The sequence below is a fragment of the Artemia franciscana genome, chromosome 5 (genome assembly GCF_032884065.1).
Source record: "Artemia franciscana chromosome 5, ASM3288406v1, whole genome shotgun sequence".
Taxonomy (NCBI): Eukaryota; Metazoa; Arthropoda; class Branchiopoda; order Anostraca; family Artemiidae; genus Artemia; species Artemia franciscana.
The window spans coordinates 44942666-44963308 of NC_088867.1; the positions used below are offsets into that span (position 1 = coordinate 44942666).

The window sequence follows — 20643 nt, forward strand, 5'->3', positions numbered from 1 at the left end:
GGGTGTATATTGGATGATTTAAAAAGCTACAAATCGAAATTGTTAACTTCTGTCTTTTTAGACGACTCTTTAATTGACCATATTAATTTTCGGTTTAGCATGAGAATAGACTTTCGGCCTTTGCTATTTCCTCTCGTGCTAGTAAATAATTAAATATAAAAAAACTAGTTTTTTTAACTGAAAGGAAGGAGCGACATTAAAACTTAAAACAAACAGAAATTACTCCGTGTATGAAAGGGGCTGTTCCCTTCTCAACGCCCCAATCTTTACGTTAAAGTTTGACTCTTTCTCTCAATTCTACTTTATTAAACAGTAAAAAACTTTAGCGTAAAGAGTGGGGTGTTGAGAAGGGAACAGCCCCTTTCATACACGGAGTAATTTCTGTTCGTTTTAAGTTTTAATGTCGCTCCTTAATTTCAGTTAAAATACTAGTTTTTTTTATTCTGAACGTTTTTGAGTTAATGCATGTTTGATTTTGGCTCTCCGCACATAAATTATTAAAATGAAATTCGCATATTAATTCTTTTTTTGGCTAAATGGCTTTCTCTTGATTAGACGATTTTGAAAATAAGGGGTGGGGAAGGAGGCCTATTTGCCCTCCAATTTTTGGTTACTTAAAAAGGCAACTAGAACTTTTAATTTTTAACGAACGTTTTTATTAGTAAAAAATATACGTAACTTAAGAATTAACTTACGTAACAAACTTTTATGTTCTTATATTTTTAAAATGTATATGAGGGGTTCGCCCCCTCGTCAGTACCTCACTTTTTACACTAAAACTTAAATTGTCCCAATTCTTTAAGAATGACCCCTGAATCAGAAAGGCCGTAGAATAAATAGTTGAAATTACTAAAAATACTTTAGCATAAAGAGCGAGGTATTTAGGAGGAGAAGAACCCCTCATATGCGTAATAATCTCTGTTCGTTTTAAGTTTTAATGCTACTCCTTACTTTCAATTGAAAAAACTTTTTCATGTTTATTTTTTCATTGTTTTTTTTAGTAATGCTAGAAAATTCGGCACCCTTTTCATTGAATTTCTCTTCCCCCATGACATATTCCTCCAAGGAAAGATCCTCCCACATAGCCTCCTCCCCTCAAACCCCCCCCCCCCAAACCAAAAAAAAAAACCCTGAAAACGTCTGTACACTTCCCAATAACCATTATTGTATGTAAACACTGGTCAAAGTTTCTAACATGCAGCCCATCCCCAGGGGACTGTGGAGGAGTAAGTCACCCCCAAAGACATAGTTATTATGGTTTTCGACTATGTTGAACAAAATAGCTATCTCAAAATTTTGATCCGTTGACCTTGGGGAAAAATGAGCGTGTTAGGGGGCCTAGGTGCCCTCCAATTTTTCAGTCACTTAAATAGGGCACTAGAACTTTGCATTCCGTTTGAACGAGCCCACTTGCGACATTCTAGGACCAATTGGTCGATACAATGACCCCTGAGAAAAAAAAAACAAAAAACACGCACCCGTGATCTGTCTTCTGGCAAAAAATACGAAATTCCACATTTTCAAACAGTTCATGGTAACTCGAAAATCAAAACAAATCAAAACATCACAAAAACGAAAATCAGATTTGGACAATCCAATTAAGCATAAAGATGCAATTACCAAAATCTGCGGTCTTGAAGCTATTCATAGTGTAAAGGACTCATGCAATAAACTTTTTGTTTGTACTGACAATACTGCAACAAAAGATTTTTGTGACACTACTTCTAGTGTGCTAACTAACTGTGACACTAGACTTAAAGAATACAAATTCTTTGGAATTGTGAAAGGCGTAGATAAAGCATGAGCAGCAGAGCTGTTTATTAGTTGCAATGGTTTTAAAGAGGATTAGCAACTCGACCTCAGTGAAGTGTCTTTCCAAGACACTATTGCGCTCTCTAATGCTCGCTGGTTGGGCTTAAAAATGGGATAAGAAATATTCCAAGTTTTCAAATATATATGGACTCCTCGTTGCTGCCACAAGGGTCAATCATTGCATCACCTAGCAGCAAAATGTGACCAAGCTATAAAATGTTCTAGATGTCCTGGTTCCCATGTGTCTACAAAAGACATTCCCTGCCAAGGCATCCCGAAGTTTGCTAACTGCGGGGATACTCATTTTGCTTTCACTCTGAAGTGTCACGTCATTCAGGATGTTCTCAAAAAGAGCCAAAAGGCAAAGAAGTGACTGCCAATATCGACTTAACTATACGTTCATTCAACATTAATGGCATAAAGGACAAAGATCATTCAACTAGCCAAAAATTAAAAGATTTCTTTGTCTTGTTTTTCCAAGAGCATCTTCTACCACAAGTCAGTATCAATTTGCTCTGTAGATGTGACGACCATACTGTTTATACAAAAAACGCTCATAAAACCAAAGGAAGACCCTCGGGTCGACTTGCTTGCCTAGTTAAACAATCCTTGCCCCTCACTCCTGTACTGTACCACATGGCTGATATTTTTTTGGCTATTAGAATTAGTAATTTTGCATTGGTGAGTGTTTAACTTCCTCATAACTTGGATTCACTGTCTTCTCTGACGAAATTTGCAACTGTGTGCTCCTCCATCAGCAGTCTGATGAAAAATATTGAAAGTCATGGATACAATTGGGTACTAATGGGTGACTTCAACTGTGATTTATGCAATAAATCAAGCCACACTGAACTTATTTTAGAGGCTTTACCTGCTGGTTTCCATATTGTTCCAAAAGACACATGTACATTCATAACAGTGGAATTCTGCACATCATTGCCCTTTGTTTATGCTCTGCTACAGTGTCTTCCTTGGATGTACATGTGGATGAAAATGAGCGTGATTATGACCATCTCCCAACATCCTTAAGCGTCTCCAATTCTTTTTTACAATTCCGGTTGCCTGTAACTGACAGCAAGCTTGATAAGAAGTGGTGTTATAAAAGTAAATGGAGGAAAATTGAACTTCCATTATACATTTCTACCCTTGCTGCTCTCCTCTCAAATATTCAAATCCTGCTCAGCTTGCTGTGCACTAGTGTTTACTTACCAAATGGTTGCTCCCTGTTAAACACAAATTACCTTCAAATTGTTGCTTGTTTGATACAAGCAGAAACTGCTGCCGTCCCTTGTGTCCGAATTCGTTTAAAAACTAGTAGTTACATTTGGAAAGATATCCCCGAATTAAAAGGTATTAAAAATAGAGCGAAGTCCTGGCTTCATATCTAAATCGCCTATGGTCGCCTAAATGTAGGCCATATTTTTGATATTAAAAAGAAGATCAAAGAAGAATTCAAGCGGTATCTGCATAGTGTATGGTATAATAGCTCTGAATTTCCCAAAACTGCTTCCCAATGGAGAAAACTGATCAATTCCCCTAAGCTGGAACCCTCTGCTTCTAGTGGTTTAATTCCTGTGGCTTCTTGAATTCAGCACTATTCTAGTATATTCATTGTCGTTAATTATGCTGTGCATTCCCAGTCTCCTGTGAACAAGTGCTTAAAATTGTAAAACAACTTAAATCAAAATCTGTTGATAATGATGGTGTTGCTGTCTCCCACCTTTGAACAGTCATGAAATTGAGTGTTCCACCTGGAGCTGCTTTTCCAAATGGTACTTGGCATCCTCTCTAGAGCCTGACTCCTTTCTAAGCGGTGCAGTAGCCTTGGTGCTAAAGCGTGGAAAGAATCCTTTAAGCTGTGATTCCTATAGACCCATAACAGTGGGCTGTAATGTTAGCAAAGTTTTTGGCTAAGTTTTGTTACCTTTTACAACAGAAATTATGGATAACAGTCACAGTCAGTTTGGATCAAGGTGGCATATTGGTTGCCAGCATGCCCACCATGTTTTAGCTTCTGTCCTTTTAAAGGCTTAAGCCAGTGGCTCTGTGGCCTATTTTCGTGCCCTGGATCTGTCTAAAGCTTTTGACAGTGTTTCTCAGGCTCATGCTATGTTTTCCCTTGTCAGTTCTGAAGTAAACGTTTCTGTTGTTTAGGTTCTTCAGTTTTGATATAGTAATTTCCATGTTCAGTTAAAGTTTCAATCTATTTTTTATGGGAATATTACAATCTGTTCAGGAGTGCATCAAGGTGGTATTCTTTCACTGTATCTTTTCAGTATTTGTATCCACAGTGTGCTATCCAAAATTATGCCCTCCCTTTTTTGTGATTGGGTAAATGTTTCTTACATTGCATATGCAGAAGACATACTTCTTTTAATTCATTCTAGATCTAGCCTCTTGAATTCCATGTCATCTATTTCAAAACGTCCAAAGTGCTGGTCTGTCATTGAATATTGATAGGTGTGAGCACCTAGTCTTTAACGCAAAGTCTACGCCCATTTGTCTTTTGTATTCTAACTTCCCCATCTGTTGTATCTCTGAATCGCTGTGGTTAGGCATTCATATTGGTTTGAATCTATTAACTTTTGGGGCCAATATTGTACAAGATGTTAAAGAAAAACTTCAAGTGGGTTATGGTAAAATAGTGGCTAATTATGGTCATTATTCTCGAAAAGTGCTTGCATTGCTACATACTAGCTCTTGTGACCATTCAATACTTTCCCTGTCTGGTATTTCACCTATCCTGAATATAAAAAAATCTGGCTGAATTGTGTATATTATATTTCTGCTTTTGTAAGTTTCTGCTTAATTTACCCTGGTCTTATAATACAGCATTTCCAGGCTTCTGACATTATTACTTCTTTGAGGAAGTTTGACTCAAAATTGGAAACAGATTACTCTGCTTGTCTTGTATTTTAGTGGGTTAAAAATAAATTATTATTATACCTAAAAAGTGATGTTTTAATTTTACCAGATGTCTTTGAAAATCATTAGAAATGTAGGCCAAATAATTGTAAACTAGCTTTGCTGCACTTCTTTTCAGCACCAGGACAAACATGGGAAGCTTTTCTCAAACACCCTAAAGCTGAAATTCCCTTATTTTCTGATGAAGATATGTATACATTCATAGAAAGAGGAATGAAAGGTGGTGTATCTCAATGTATGAAAAGATATGATAAAGCTAATAATAAATATATGAAAACCTTTGATAAAACAAAACCTTCAACTTATTCAATGTATTTAGATTCTAATAACTTATACAGTTGAGCAATATTTCAAAATTTGCCTGTAAAGGACTTGACATTTATTAATATACCCAACTATTTTAGAATATCCAAGTGAGTTACACAGTTTACAAAAAGATTTACCACTAGCTCCAGAACATTTTCAATATAAATTAAGTACAACTTTACATAATAAAATAAATTACATTGTACATTATAAGAATTTAGAATTTTATTTAAAGCATGGCTTAATATTGAAAAAGTACATAGAATACTAGCATTTACTGAGTCACCCTATTTAAAAGAACATATCTAGCATATAGAAACACTTTAAGTATTTCCTTCTCAGAAGGTAACACAATAAAATCCTGAAAGCATCTTCAAAAATTCCAGAATACTTCCTTATATCATTCTGAAAAGCACTTTGCTTTACTTACCCTCCCCCCCCCGCCGACAAATATGCAAAAGTATGGTCTAAATTATATATTTTGCATGCATTATTTTCATATTTCACTCTTTTCTTCAAATAGATTTAACAGCAAAGAAGCATCATTGAAAAAATAAAGAAATGGAAAAATGTATGGAGAATATATATTTTGGGCTAGAAGAGTAGAGTGGAGTAAAGTTCTTTTAGGAATGATAGAAGCAAGTATTCTGGAATTTTATAAGTTATTCTCAGAATTTTGTTGTTTCCTTCTGAGAAGTTGAGATTGTATACTAATGCTGAAAAAACTGCCAAATCTTGGATAGGGATCTTAAAGTTAGAACTAAGTATCTAAATCATACACAGACTATATCATGGATTAATTCAATCCTAAGCAACTGTTGTGAAGCAGAATTAATTACAGTGCTCCCCATCCCAACTCAAATTACAAAAAGCCAAATCAAAGTGAAAAAATGGATTGAAGTGGGTAGCCCCCCACCATATTGCTCAGGGTAGCTACCCTGGTCACCCCCCTCCCCCCTTTTTAACTGCTCTGTAAACAGGCTAAGATCCAAGTTTAGGTACAGCCAGCCAATCATAACTAGCCTAGTTATTATTTTAGTGGTTAGCCTCTCCAGAAGAAAACTCTATAGAATTCTGAAAACTTCTTTAGAGAATTCTAAAATACTTACTTATATCATTCCTAAGAGCACATCACTTTGCCTTATTAAAATCCCACACCCTAATATGGGTACATGCAGACCAATTACAAAACCTATACTTGAAGAATTTTTTTATTGGGTCATCATTTCTTCAAACTAATTTATCAGAAAACAAGCAATGCTAACAGCAACAACCAATGGGAAATTATAGTGTATACATAATTTTCACTATATATTTGCACATATACTTTTAGGAATGATAAATGCTTCATAATTTTTTTAAGTAACTTTCAGAACTTCATAGTGTTTCCTTCTGGAGGGGCCAATAACTAAATCTATACCCTAGCCATCAGCTAATCTTAACTACCTACCTCATTTTGAAAAATAGGAACATACTGTCCATGTTTATGAAAGACAAATTTTAATCAAAATGATTATCTAAGATTTGGCAATGTCTAAAAAATAAAAACATCATGTTATGCATAAAAAAAATTGGCTACTTGGGTGTTGTGTAAACAGCTGCTTTTAAATGCTTAAACAGTTCTACTTCCCATAAGAAACACAATAAATTTCTAGAAACTACTTCAAAACATTCTAAAATGCTTACTTATTTATTAATTAATTAATTACTTGTTAATTATTTCTAAATGCATTTTAGGTACTATTGCACAAATAAAGCCATTAAGAAGGAAGCATGTTAACAAAATAATTCTGACTTCATAATATGCAGAAAAATTGTAGCTTACATGTTTTGAGGGCAATTTTACTATACCTTACCCCTCCCCCCCCCCATAATATGCAATATTAGCTGAAGCCAAATATTCTCTATGCATCACTATTGACTCAATTTAATACCCCTAAATTGAATCAATACTGACAAAATCAAGAAACAGAAGAAAAAAAACACAAGGCAAATATATTATTCACCTATATATTTATATATTAGGGGGAGAGGTTGGGGATAAAATATACTGGAAGTGCCCTGAAAATGTGTTAACTATTATTTTTCTGCATATTATGAAGTAAGAATTGTTTTGTTAACATGTTTCCTTCTCAATGACCCTAATTGTGCATTAATACTAAAAATTTATTTAACCTTACCCTCTACCTACAGTACACTTTAATATTTTATTATTTTAAAATATTGATACAAACAGATTATAATAATAACCAATTTACCAGAGCTCCAAAAGGTATTACCATAATAAGCAATGATGGTAAACTTTTAGTAGTCTACTATCTATAAGGGAACTATAATATTCTGAAAGGTAATATAAACATTCTAAAATACTTATTAATATCATTCCTTGAGGTGCACCAATAAAATTTATAATCCCCTACCTAGTGGTAAAATATATACCCAAATACCATAATGTTTATTGGTGCATCTTAAAGAATAGGATTAAAAAGTATCTAAAAAATGCTTTGAAGTAGCCTAGTTTGCAGAATTTTATTTTTTTTTCCTTCTGAAAAATGGGAATGCAGGGTAAAATTATAGTTAAGTGACTTCTTGCTATCTTGGAAAAAGGTTAGGTAAGGAAAATGAAACTTTTGGGGATGGGTCTACAGGCTAAAGTATATCCCAGGAAGATATTTTAAAGTAGCCACCTCTACTCCTTCTCCCTCTAGAGGGTCCTGAAATTTGCCTACTTGACAGGTCTATACCTATTGAAATTTTGACAAAACAAAATTTTTCCTTTATTTTCAGTTACCAGTTGCTTTTTCTCTGCCTTTAGTTCTGAAAATGTAATTCCTGTTATTTAAGTAAAATTCAGAGCCATATCAATGTTTTTTTCAAAATTTAGGAAATGTATTTGTATATCTTTAAAACCTTATAAATTAGGATTGAGCAAAGTTATGAAGCTGAAAACAATTTTGTTGTAGCCTACTTTATTTAAGCAGAAGATCTATTTTGCAAGGTTTCTCTTTTATAACACACATATTTTTATAAGGTCATCAAAGGTCAGGGCCCTGTAGAGGGAGAAGGAGTGGAGGTAGGTACTTTAAAAATACCTTTCCAGGAAATACTTTAGCCTATATACCAATCCCCAAAAGTTTCATTTTCCTAACCTAAACCCTTTCAAAGATAGCAAGAAGTCACTTAACTAGAATTGGTAAAATTCTAGTTAATTGACTTCTTGCTATCTCAGAAAGGGTTTAGGTTAGGAAAATGAAACTTTCAGGGATGAATCTACAGACTAAAGTATGTCCCAGGAAGGTATTTTGAAGCAACTACCTCCACTCCTTCTCCCTCTAGAGGGCCCTTAACTTTGATGACCTTTAAAAATATGTGTGTTACAAAAGTAAAACCTTGCAAAATAGATCTTCTGCTTAATTGAAGTACAACAAAATTGTTTTCAGCTTCATAACTTTGCTCAATCCTAATTTATAAGGTTTTAAAGATATGCAAATACATTTCCTAAATTTAAAAAAAAACCATTGATATGGCTCAAAATTCTACTCAAATAACAGGAATTGCATTTTCAGAACTAAAGGGAAAGAAAAAGCAACTAGTAACTGAAAATTTAGGTAAAATGTTGTTTTATCAAAATTTCAGTAGGTGTAAACCTGTCATGTTGGCAAATTTCTGGGCCTCTAGAGAGAGTAGGAGTGGAGGTGGGTACTTTATAATACCTTCCAAGGACATACTTTAGCCCGTAGACCTATCACTGAAAGTTTCGTTTTCCTAGCCTAAACCTTTTCCGAGATAGCAAGAAGTCAATTAACAATAATTTTACCCTAGAATCTTACTGAATACAGCATTAATACCATGTTTACTTATGGGGAGTAAAACTAGGCTACTAAATACTTTTCTTAGGCTATTTTTGATGCTACATTTGGAATCCCAAGATCAACAGGCTAGTTTGGAATTAGGCTATAATATCCTGTTTGATCAATATCTTAGAAATAGCCTATGAAAAAAACATTACTACAAACTACTAACAGCTTACCAGAGCACCAAGCCACCTGAAGGCCAACACAGCTACGCAAGGCTAGTTCTTAAAACATAAGACAAAGTTTTATCTTATGAGTAATCTGAAGGATACATGGAAAGTGAAAGTCCAGACTGATAGATGCAAAAAAAAACTCAATTTAGTTTGAGATTGATGAATTTTCCCGGAATAGGAACAGTTATTTTTGAATTTCAGCAGCAGAGTTGCCGCCGCTTTTACTTCCTTTAGTGCTACAATTGCGAAAATTCGCCTGTTACACAGCGATTTTCAGTGCTACAGTCGAATTTTTTTTTGTGTGTGTCACGTTTTCACGTGAACGCGTATGTTTTCTCTAAGAGTACTTAAATTACTTTAAAGTCAATTTTAATTTTTTTTAATGTAAAGAAATAGAAATGTATCCTGAGCTGATCGGAGCGCTGAATAGGAATTGTGTGCGAGCACATGCATATCCCAGATCTAAATACATTTTGATTATACTAACTACTACTACTACTAATAACTCACTGCAGTACCAAGCCGCCTGAGGCCAACACAGCTACGCACGCTTTTCCTCCAACCTAATCTATTTAAAGCCTCCCTCTTTACACCCTTCCAGGAAGTTCCCATTTCCTTTAAATCTTTATTTATGACATCCTCCTAACCCAGACAAGGACGACCTGCTTTCCGTGTAGCCCCAGACAATTGGCCAAAAAGGACAATCTTCGGTAATCTGTCATCCTTCATCCGTAGAACGTGGCCTAGCCATCTCAGCCTTTCTTTCATTATAGCCCCAAAAGGTGGGATTGGACCACACTTTTCGTAGAGCCTACTGTTTGAAATACGGTCAGTCAGCCGGGTTCCCAAAACAATTCGTAGGCAATTTCTCTGGAAAACATCTAATAAATTTTCATCTAGTTTTCGGAGTGCCCATGCTTCAGAGCCATATTTGACCACTGTCATCACTGTAGCTTCCAATATTCTAATCTTGGTTTGTAGACTTATCTTTCTATTCTTCAAAACTTTTTTAACTGTGAAAAAAGACCCTGGGCCTTAGCTATTCTACTTTTAACATCTTCACTGCTCCCACCATCTTTACTAATAATACTATCAAGGTAACTGAAGCTCCCAACCTGATCAATCTTTTCGTTACCTAATGTCACCTGTTCATCTTCACTTATTCCTAGCCTTAGTGACTTAGTCTTCTTAACATTAATTTTCAAGCCTATTTTAGCACCCTGAACTCGTAAATCCTCTAAAAATTCGTTCATTTTGCTCACACTTTCATCTAATATGCTTAAATCATCAGCATAAGTCCAGGAGCGTTCTTCCTCCACATTTGATTCCATGGTCTCCAATTGCCTTTCCTGTGATCCTTAAGACGAAGTCCGTCAAAATGATTCATATAAAGGGGGATAGAACACAATCCTGCTTAATTCCTGATTTAATACAAAAGCAGTTGCTAACCTCATTTCCTACCTTAACGGCAGCAGTATTATTCTCGTACATAGCGCAAATCACTTTAATGTATTTCTAAGGTATACCATATAACGACAAGACCTTTGCTAACGCTGTTCTATCAACAGATTCGAAAGCTTGCTCATAATCGATGAAACTGAGGACCAAAGGTGTTTGACAACGAAGGGAAAAAAAGTGTCCAGACATATATCTCAATGTGATACAAATCCTGCAATTGCATTTTATGCGTCTATACTTTCAATTTGGTCATATATGAGAAAAAGTACTACATTAAATGTATCACGCGCTACAGTGCTACATGTGATTGTGATGACATAGTGCTATAGTAGAAGTTTTGTGCTTCAAAAAGAACACTATCACACAAGAACTGCGTTTTAAAAAGGCTAATATTTTTTGCAATGTCTCTAAAATGGAAGAGTTTATTATTTGCATTTTTTTTGCATTTTAAAATGCGGTCAATCAATCTCTATTTAATTTGAAGATAGTTGTAGGCCAAATAAAAAAAAATTCCTTCATTAACAAAATATTTATTTATTAACCAAATTCTTCATTTATATAAACCTGAATTCCCTTACTTTATATGGGAAAAGATGTGCGAAAAAAGATAATTTTGGATTCAGTTTGCTTATACTTACTGCTGACTGCGGCCTCTACTTTATTTCAATAAAATAAAATTTCAATAATTACGAAATTATTATAAATGTTAGATTATTTATTTGAAATTTTGCACCCCTACAATGTCTGTGCCCAGGGCAAGTGCCCCCTCCATTCCCCCTAAAAGCCCCTCTGAGTAACACTGTATATACTGTTTGGATAATAGCCATTTATTCTGTATGGACTGCAAATCTGCCTAAGTACAGTTGTGAACCCATATGGTAGTATAATCCCTGAAGATGGGCACATATCTATAATACTTTTAGATAGTTCTAGCTGATTGGCTATCTCAGGATAACTAAGGTTGAGGTAGGCTAATAAGAGGTTTATTGCTGCGGTGAAGATCTGGATGAGGATAGGGGGAAAAGGCAAAGGAGAGAAAACTCTCTCATATCTATTTCCGAAGCCCCATAATCTTACCTAGACCCAATAAGCAATGGTTGATAAGCCAGAGGGGATAGCTGAGAGTGAGCGCCGGGGCTATCCGAAGCTGTTTCCTACTTCAAGTCTGGAAGGAACTTTGTTGTAAGAAGAGGTCAGTGTTCAAATTTACGCAAATGTTGGGAAGGGGGTCGCCTTTGTAATGGAGATACAAGAAAAACATGGAGCGAATATACATAAAATAAGTGGTAGCGACGACTTTGCTTTTTGAAGAAATCGTTGACTAATTTATCTAAATCCAGTTTCTTCATCTCCACTTTTTTGACGGTCATGATCAGGATATCACTGAGTCTGTTATTTTATCATTGAGTATTACATCCCTGATAATCCTTCACACGCCCTAATACCGAGAATAATCGTTCACTGCTGGCAGCGGTAATAGGCAAAGTGCCAATTAGGTTCATTAGTTTAGACTGCAGAGTGTTCAATTGGGAGATCGGATAAAATTTCGATAGCACAGAGAAGATGCATTTTTGAAATATCACTTTTCGAAAGATGCAACTTTGCAAGCAAAAGCTTGGATTCTAAGACATAATCAGCAACCCGAGAATACTTTGATAATAACACACAACCCTTTCCACTTTCGAAAATTCAAGAAAATCGGAACCTGAGAAATCGAAGGCAGATAAAACGTTGAGCAGTGGCGTCTTTTTCATGTAACGTTGGCTCGTCTCGGTCCTGAAATGGTCTCTTATCTCAAATTACAGAAGTTCACAAGGCATACATGATCCTGTATTTACGGATTGTTAAATTTGAAGAAACTATTTGAGGCGAATGCAGATGGCTGGAATCTTTTTGCTTCAAGCTCTGGCTTTTTATTTGGGAGATTTTGACTCCTGGATATTGCGTAAAGCCAGGAAATCGGATGTGTTTTTACTTAATTGCTCCACTCGTTATCACTTATTTGTGTTTGGAGTGCCACGTATGCCCCAGAAATCAGTGCAAGTGCCTTATAACTCAGCAAACTTTCTGATGAAGTTCTTCTGATGAACTATTTACAACAGCTAACACCTTCTTCCTTACGCGTAAAAATGAGAGAAAAAAGACCGTGGTGATTTTGTTCAGTAGTTCTTTGCTTCACACGATGTCAATTCGGATCATCACAGACTGTGCATATATTGGTGCAAGGCATTTCCTATCAGTGTTACTGCATCATTTTGGAACTGATGAATGCAATAATGACCAGGTGGTTGACATTGCAGACAGCAATGTCAACCATCAATAGTTACCAAGATGTACGCCACGATGCCCTTTTGATTTTGACTAAAATTCAATTTAAAATAGTATTTAAAAGAAGTATTTTTAAAGAACTTTAAGACTTTAGTAAAACTTTCATTTTCTATTTAATTATAAGCTAAAAGAACCATAGCCAATTAGTTCATGGTAACGAATAGTAAGTAGGGACTCGGCGCAATAGCAACCCAATAGTAACTCTAAAAGACGGAATTTTGATAGCAAAAGATGTATACAAAGAATTGGCTTTTCGTGCTCTTCCTAAATATACAAAACTTATTAAGTTTAAGGTTGCCCTTCAGAAGCTAGGAGCATTAGAAATTTTACCTGATTCTCTAAAAAGGGGAAAACACCCTACAAAGGATCAAAAGATCGTAGCGAAAATTACGCTGCCAGATTTAGCATATCATAGAAATCGACTGTAGAGGTTCCAAGCTCCTATCTGTAAAAATGTGGAATTTATTTATTTATTTTTCCCAGGGGTTATTGTATCAAACAAATGGTCCTAAAAGATCGAGAGAGGGTTGACTTGGACGAAAATCAAAAGTTCTAGCGCCCTTTTCAAGTGACCAAAAAGATTGGAGCCCCTTCCCACGCTCCTTTTTCCCGAAGACATCTGATCGAATTCTTGAGATAGCCATTCAATTCAGCATAGTTGAAAAGTCCAATAACTGCGTATTTGGGGATAAAATAGCCCCCCCCCCGTAGAGAAAGGGCTGCAAGTTACAAAATTTTCCCTTTGTTCGCATTAAACAGAAAAAAATTCAACTGAAAGTAAGGAACAACATTGAAACTTCAAACGAGTAGTAATTATTCCATAAATGAGGGGGGTTAACCTCTCCTCCATACCAGCTCTTCACGCTGAAGTACTTTAGAACTTTTAAAAAAGCTTTTTATTGTAATTAAACGGCCCTAGCGTGTCAAGAGTAGCTCTTACAAAATAAAAAAAAAAATCAAACTTGACCGCAAAGAGCGAGGTATTAAGGAGGAGGCAAACCCCTTAATATACAAAATAATTTTTGCTGGTCTTAAGTTTTAATGTTACTCCTTACTTTTAGCTGAAAAAACCTATTTTTTAATTAAATTTATAATCTTTTTTCATTTAATGCCCGAGAAATCCCCTCCATAGAAAAAACCCTCCCTCTACAGGAAATTTCTCAAAATAAAGTTACTCTCATGTAAAATACCCACCCACGGAAAATTTCCCCCCGACAAATTCATCCTCGCTGAAAATCCCCTAGGAAAACTGTGATGAACAATTTCATCTGCAAAAATTTTCCTTGGTATACCTTCATTTGAAAGACAATTTGTTTTCTGGCCTATTTTTAAATCATGTCAAAAATCCACCCTCTGTTGAAATTTCCCCCTAAATCCCCCATCCCCAGTGGAAAGTTCCCCCCTCCCCCCCGGAAAATTCCCTCATGGAGAATTTCTTCTAGGGATAATCCCCCCCCCAAGGAAACAATTCACCAGATAATCCCAGCCCCGCTGAAAATTTCCTCGAGAACATCTCGACGTGTTAAATTTAGTTGGAAAAGTAAGACAAGTAAGATAAATAAAAAGATTTTCATGTGGGAGTCCTGACGAAGTTTCCCAGTGTAAAATTTCCCCTGGAAAGCTTACCCCTGGAAACTTCCCTCCCTACGAAAAATTATCACGATAGGGAATCCCCCCAGCAGAAAATCCCCCCTCCCCCGTTATGTGTCTGTATGCTTTCCAATAACATACACCATATGCAAAGAATGGGTAAATTACGTAACTTTCAGCCCCCAGGTCTGTGGCCAGCTGTGGGGCTAATGTTATCGGCAAAGGCAGAGTCATTGGAGATTGCCATCTTAAATTTTTGATCGGAAAACTTCACTGATCACTGGTTAAATACAATCACCCCTGATGAACACAACCCCCACTAAAAAAAAACAAATCATTCAAATCAAATAAACGCTCATCCGTGATCTTACTTCTGGCAAAAACTGCGAAATTCCATTTTTTTGTTGTATATAGGAGCTTGAAACCTCTACAATAGGGTTCTTGGATATGCTTAATCTGATGGTGTTATTTGTTATTAAGATCACTTGACGTTTGGGGGGGGGGTGTTTCTCCCCTTTTTCAAAAATTGGGCAAATTTTCTCTGGCTTGTAACTTTTGATGGGTAACACTAAACTTAATGAACTTTATATATTTTGAATCAGTATACGAATTAAATTCTTTTGATGTTCTATTGTTATCAAAACTCTGTTTTTTAGAGTTTGGGTTACTATTGATCCGCATAACTCCTATTTACAATTCGTAGCCCCCGACTGTTTGATATTGTCTTTATTTAATGGAATTATTTTTAAAGTTTTCGGGTGAATTTTTCAGAGGTAATATTACAAGGGGAGGGGGAGTCTTTCCTAGTATAATTTAAAATATAGCCAGAAATTAACACAAAAACAAGTTATTTCAGCTGAGAATAAGCAGTAATATTAACATTCAACGGAACAAAAAATATTCCATATAGGAGTCCCCTCATTAACCCTTGCTCTTTACGCTAAAGTTTGTCTTTTTGTCCCAATTCCTTAAGAAACACCCCCTAAAAGACATAGAATCTTAATGAAAATCATACCATCAGATTCGATGTATCAGAGGACCCTACTGTAGAGGTTTCAAGCTCCTATCTGCACAAATGTGGAATTTTGTACTTTTTGCCAGAAGAAAGATCACAGCTGCGTATTAATTTGTTGTTGTTTTCCAAGGGATGATCGTGTTGACCCAGTGGTCCTAGAATTTTGCGAGAGGGCTCACTCGAACAGAAATCCAAAGTTCTAGTGGCCTTTTTAAGGGACCAAAAAATTCGAGGGCAACTAGACCCCCAAAGTCATCGGCTCCAAATTTTGAGATAGCCATTTTGTTCAGCATAGTCGAATTATCTAATAACTATGTCTTTGAGGAGACTTAATCCTCCACAGTCCCTTGGGGAAGGGCTGGAACTAATGAACTTTGCCCATTGTTTACATGTAGCCTAGTATTGGTTATTGGGAAGTATACATACGTTTTCAGGGGGGATTCTTTCTGATAGGGGCTTCGGGGGAGAGGGTTATGTGGGAGGATCTTTCCACGGAGAAAATTTCATGGGGAGAAGAGAATTTCTATGAAGGGGGTGCTGGGTTTCCCAGCATTATTTAAAAAACAATAAGAAATTAAATAAAAAAAACAAGTTTTTTCAACTGAAATTAATGAGTAATATTAAAACTTAAAATGAACAGAAGTTTTTACGTATATGAGGGGATTCTTCACCTCGTCAATGCCTCGTTTTTGAAACTAAAATAATTTTTTGCAATTTCTAAAGAGCTATTTATTATAGTTAAATGGCCATTGTGATTCGGGGGTCATTCTTAAACAATTGGAACAAAAATCGAATTTTGGCGTAAAGAGCGAGGTATTGACGAGGGGGAAAACCGTCTCATATTATGTATATGAGGGAGTTTGCCATCTCCTCGATACCTTCATCTTTACGCTAAAGCTCGATTTTTTTTAAATAATGGCCGATATAAACAATAATTTGTTTGTGTTATTTTCCAGCCAATCTTAGCATTTAGGTTTACCTTAAGCAGCTTCATAAATATGATTTTTATGTGATAATAAACCAAAGATATTGTATGTCTTCGGCTTGTGGTTGCTATTAAATAGAAAAAAAGTGTTTTTCCAACTGAAAGTAAGGAATAACCTTAAAACTTAAAAAAAAACGTATATTAGTACGTATATCTTTTAAAGATCTTTTCTATCATTCATTTAAGTCATTTGAAAATTGCTCAGCCTGTGATTTTCATAAAAATGATTTGTGCTATTGCACTACACAAAAAAGAGGCTGTGAAGGACCCGGCAAACTATCTGCTGAAGAGGCCTATATGTAACCTGTCTGCTTTTAGGAAGGTTATTGAAGTTTGTTAGTACGTAAGAATTATTAATTTTCTAGAGAAGAACCGTTTTTCAGTAACTTGGGTTTCAGAAAGACCTTTCTACAGAGCATGCTATTTTAGAAGTAATCCAGTTTATACATGATGCCTTGGATAAGGAGAAAGTTCAAGCTTCTATATTCGTATCAACGAATACGGTAAGCGTTCGACACTTTTAGTCATATAATTTTAAATAAAAAGTTTCCAAATTGTGGAATACGTGGTATGTTTATTCGCTAGACTTCATCGTTTTAATGAGGTTGATGTTACAGCGAAATCTTTGAACCAGTCAGATAAATTGGAGTGCCCCAAGGTTCAACTCTAGGTCCTCTACTGTTTTTAATTTACGTTAATAATTTTAGTAATTGAACTGTGGAACTAGGGATGAACGTTCTCTCTGTAGATGAAACAGCTTGAATTATTTCTGGAATTGATGAATACCGTGTCAAACATAATTTGACTCTTGCGTTCGACAGACTTGTAGCATCGTTTACGTACAAATAGACTAGCTTTGATTACTTTAAAAATTAAATTTATGGTATATAAGCGTACACCACGGGCCCTTCCATATTTGAAGTTGATTATGTCTTTTGTGTCACGGCGCTTCTTATTTTAAAGAAGTTTTCTTCCTTCCCCAACGTCTTTCTTAGAAAGTCCTCTACAAAGAGTTTATATTGTCTATTGAATGTTCTTCTTGTCAAACTGGCAGTTATTTTTAACTTGTTATTATTCCAGGTTAAGCAAAATCTTCTCACAGTGCCTAGTTATTTCTCTTCTTTTTATTTGTTCCCAGTTGCTGCGCCATCTTCACATTAGTTCACAATACACATAAAATACGTCAGCCACAGATGATTTCAGATGGGTCTCTTTTGTCTCTTAATATGTGAGTCTGCTTCCGATTTTGATGTATCGTTTGGAATTTTTCCAAATGAGTTAAAATCATTCCTTTTTGATAGTTATTAGTTATTTTATTTATCTATTTATTCATTGGGTGATTCCCTCGGCTCTTGATTTCCTTCTTGTTGTGGATTTCTTTTTTGTGTCGTCGGGTGCTGTGGCGTAGTGAGTAATTAATGTCATGTATTTCATCTTGACTGACTATTCATTCATTTATTTCCTTATTTTATTAATTCCTTATTTTATTAATTCCTTTAATCAATTCTTTATTTCTTATCTGTGCAAAACGAGCTTGTATCTCTGCCAGATATTTGCATATTTAGTATCTTATTTTATGTTATGTATTTATATATTATGTTATATTTTATGTTATGTATTTTATATGTTATGTATTTAGTATGATATTTGCATATTTAATATGTTATGATTGAAAAATAAATGAGCCTGAACCACACAACATACAAGTCCAGGGTTCATTTTCAAGTGATAGCAGAACTTTCAAGCTATTTTGATGTTTAACACGGGTAAACCCGTGTTAAACGTCACTACGTACAACGTGCTGTGATTAAGAACTGGCTTTAAGGAAGTTGACGCCTACAAGTTCGAAAATTTGTCCATGTGATTTGTGTGTATGTTAAAAGTATGCCCACATTTAAAGATATTTCGCAGTGACAGTTCGAAACTGAATACAAGGATGACACTTTTTTCCTTTTTTGTTAGTTGATTGAAGGTTTATAAGATTAATTCCTACCGACCGACAGCAAAAAAATCTTTTAAATTTTCACCTAAGTTACCCTGATTTATGCTATTTTTATAACTCCAAAACCCTGAAAAGGACGAGAATTTTGCATGATATCATGACGTTATATGTGAACTAGATTATAAACAGTAAAATAATAGAAACTTTTTTATACATTAACAGCGTATAATCTAACAATTACAACTAAAAAAAAAAAACGCATAACCAAACACAATTTGAAAACATTCAATGTCTTTTCAACATTTGAGCCGTATAGAGACCATATCGATTAAGTTTCTTTTTGAAAGTTTTATTATCCAAGCGTCAGCACACTTGACTGAGTTTTATCTTTATATACAAAGAAAAACTAAATAAAAAGGATTGATAAAGTCAAATAGTCAAAAGCTTTTGGACGCAATAATTTAATAGAAGTAAAATAAAGTAAGGCTTTGTAAGCGAGGGGTGACCTACTCTCAGAAATCATGCACACCAGGTAGCACATTCTAAGCGTGGCGAAACTGTGCCAAGGGTAGTGGAACGAATTCTACAATTTTAATTTCTTTTTTTGTCAACAAAATCCTTCCCAATTCAAGAATGTTAGGAAATTTCCTTTAAATCTGAACTGTGCCAAGCGTGCCGGAACTGTGAGGCAAATGTGGCAGTCCGGGATGTACATCAGGTGGCGTGAAGTGGGAAACCCCTCGTTTGCAATACGCTATAATATATAATTTAATTGCGCAGATATATCCTTGATATTCGAACACATAAAAAAATTTAACTAAAAGGACAGATTTTCTTTTAACTAGAAATACATTTAAACCCAAGTAGTCTGCTTTTATTTATTTTTTTCGTCTTTTTTTAAACTTAATCGATTTGGTATCTGAGCTTTCATTAATTTTCATATTAATGTAACTACTTTCCAAACCCGTTTCAGCAGATGTTGATATAGCACATGTAATATCAATGGCAAGAGTGAAATTTGGAAATTGAAATTTTCCTTGAACGTTTTGAAAAACAAAAATTGAGTTAAAACAAAAACAAAAAACTCTTCAGAGTAGAAAGTGAAAAGCATATTATTAATTTCGGATTTAAAAGCTTTGAGAATGGATTGAAAATTAGGAATCTTGAAAGAGTTCCGATTCTTTTCCAAGTAAAAAAAAAAAAAAATTCCAAAAGTTTCAGTTCCAAAAAAACTTCCCATTATTGATATAACTTACTAAAACTAATTCGGTAAAAGCAAAGTCAGTGCATCTGTACCCGGGTTGGGCTTTTTTAAATTTAAAATCCACTTCCTAAAATCAACTTTTAAAAGTTGATCACTTTTAAAAAATCAGTTTTAAAAAATCATCTTTTAAATCACTTTTCAAAAGATCACTTTTAAAAAATTAACTATAAAAAAAAACAATAAAGTTTTGACAAGATATCTGGTGATCAGCGCTTCTCCAAAATAGATCCCTGATCAGGAATACGAATCAATATTTCACGTGGACCCCCAACAGTTTTTATTAGAAAATTGTGTTGATTGGATTCTCGAACCGTCTAAGATTGGAAAAGAAAAAAAAATCTGAGAAACATCTCTTACGATCATGATGGCTCATGGATACTTATGGTGAAGAATAACAAAAAAATAAAAAAATAAAATAAACAATCTCAAGGTTGAAAAGCGAACAGACGGTGCAATTTTGTATGTCCGAGAATCGTCTATATGTTTATCAGGTTATAACTTAAAACAGAAAAATGAACAAAAGCATGCAATTTCGATGTGTGTGATGTCTATCTTTTTCTTGGGTTGCAACACAAACAAGAAGAAGAAGAAAAAATCAAAATTCAATATGAAAAAAATAAGCGATTTGAATTCCAAAGAATTGCATGTAGTTTGTTCACATTAAAACTTGAAAAATAAATCAATAACAGAAATACAAAAAACGTGACTTCAATGTGTAAAATTTCTATCATTTTTTTTCGTCTGGTTGTGAAATATATATGTATAAAACATGCCTATTGTATGCTCAAAATAATATTCCAAAAAAATATTCAAAAAAAAAATTTCTAAAAAAAAATATACAAAAAAGTTCCAATTTTTCATAATTTTTAACAGTGTGTATGATTTTTTGTATATTGGGTGCCATGTATAAGAAAAAAAAACATGCTAATATTATCAATCAACAAAAATTTTTAGAATCCTGTAGAAAGGAAAACCTTATTCCCAAGTCTTT

General features: G+C 34.7%; 1 protein-coding gene across 2 annotated transcripts in view; it reads right to left on the reverse strand.

The window, feature by feature from the left end:
* LOC136027477 (uncharacterized) overlaps positions 1 to 9262 on the reverse strand; it is a 77188-nt gene extending 67926 nt beyond the window's left edge. Inside the window, exon 1 of one of the 2 annotated variants that reach the window (XM_065704776.1) lies at positions 9074 to 9262. The gene's annotated coding sequence lies outside the window, so the exon portion shown is untranslated. The remainder of the gene's footprint in view (positions 1 to 9073) is intronic. The other variant, XM_065704774.1, reaches the window with a different exon arrangement.
* Between the last annotated feature and the right edge of the window lie 11381 nt (positions 9263 to 20643).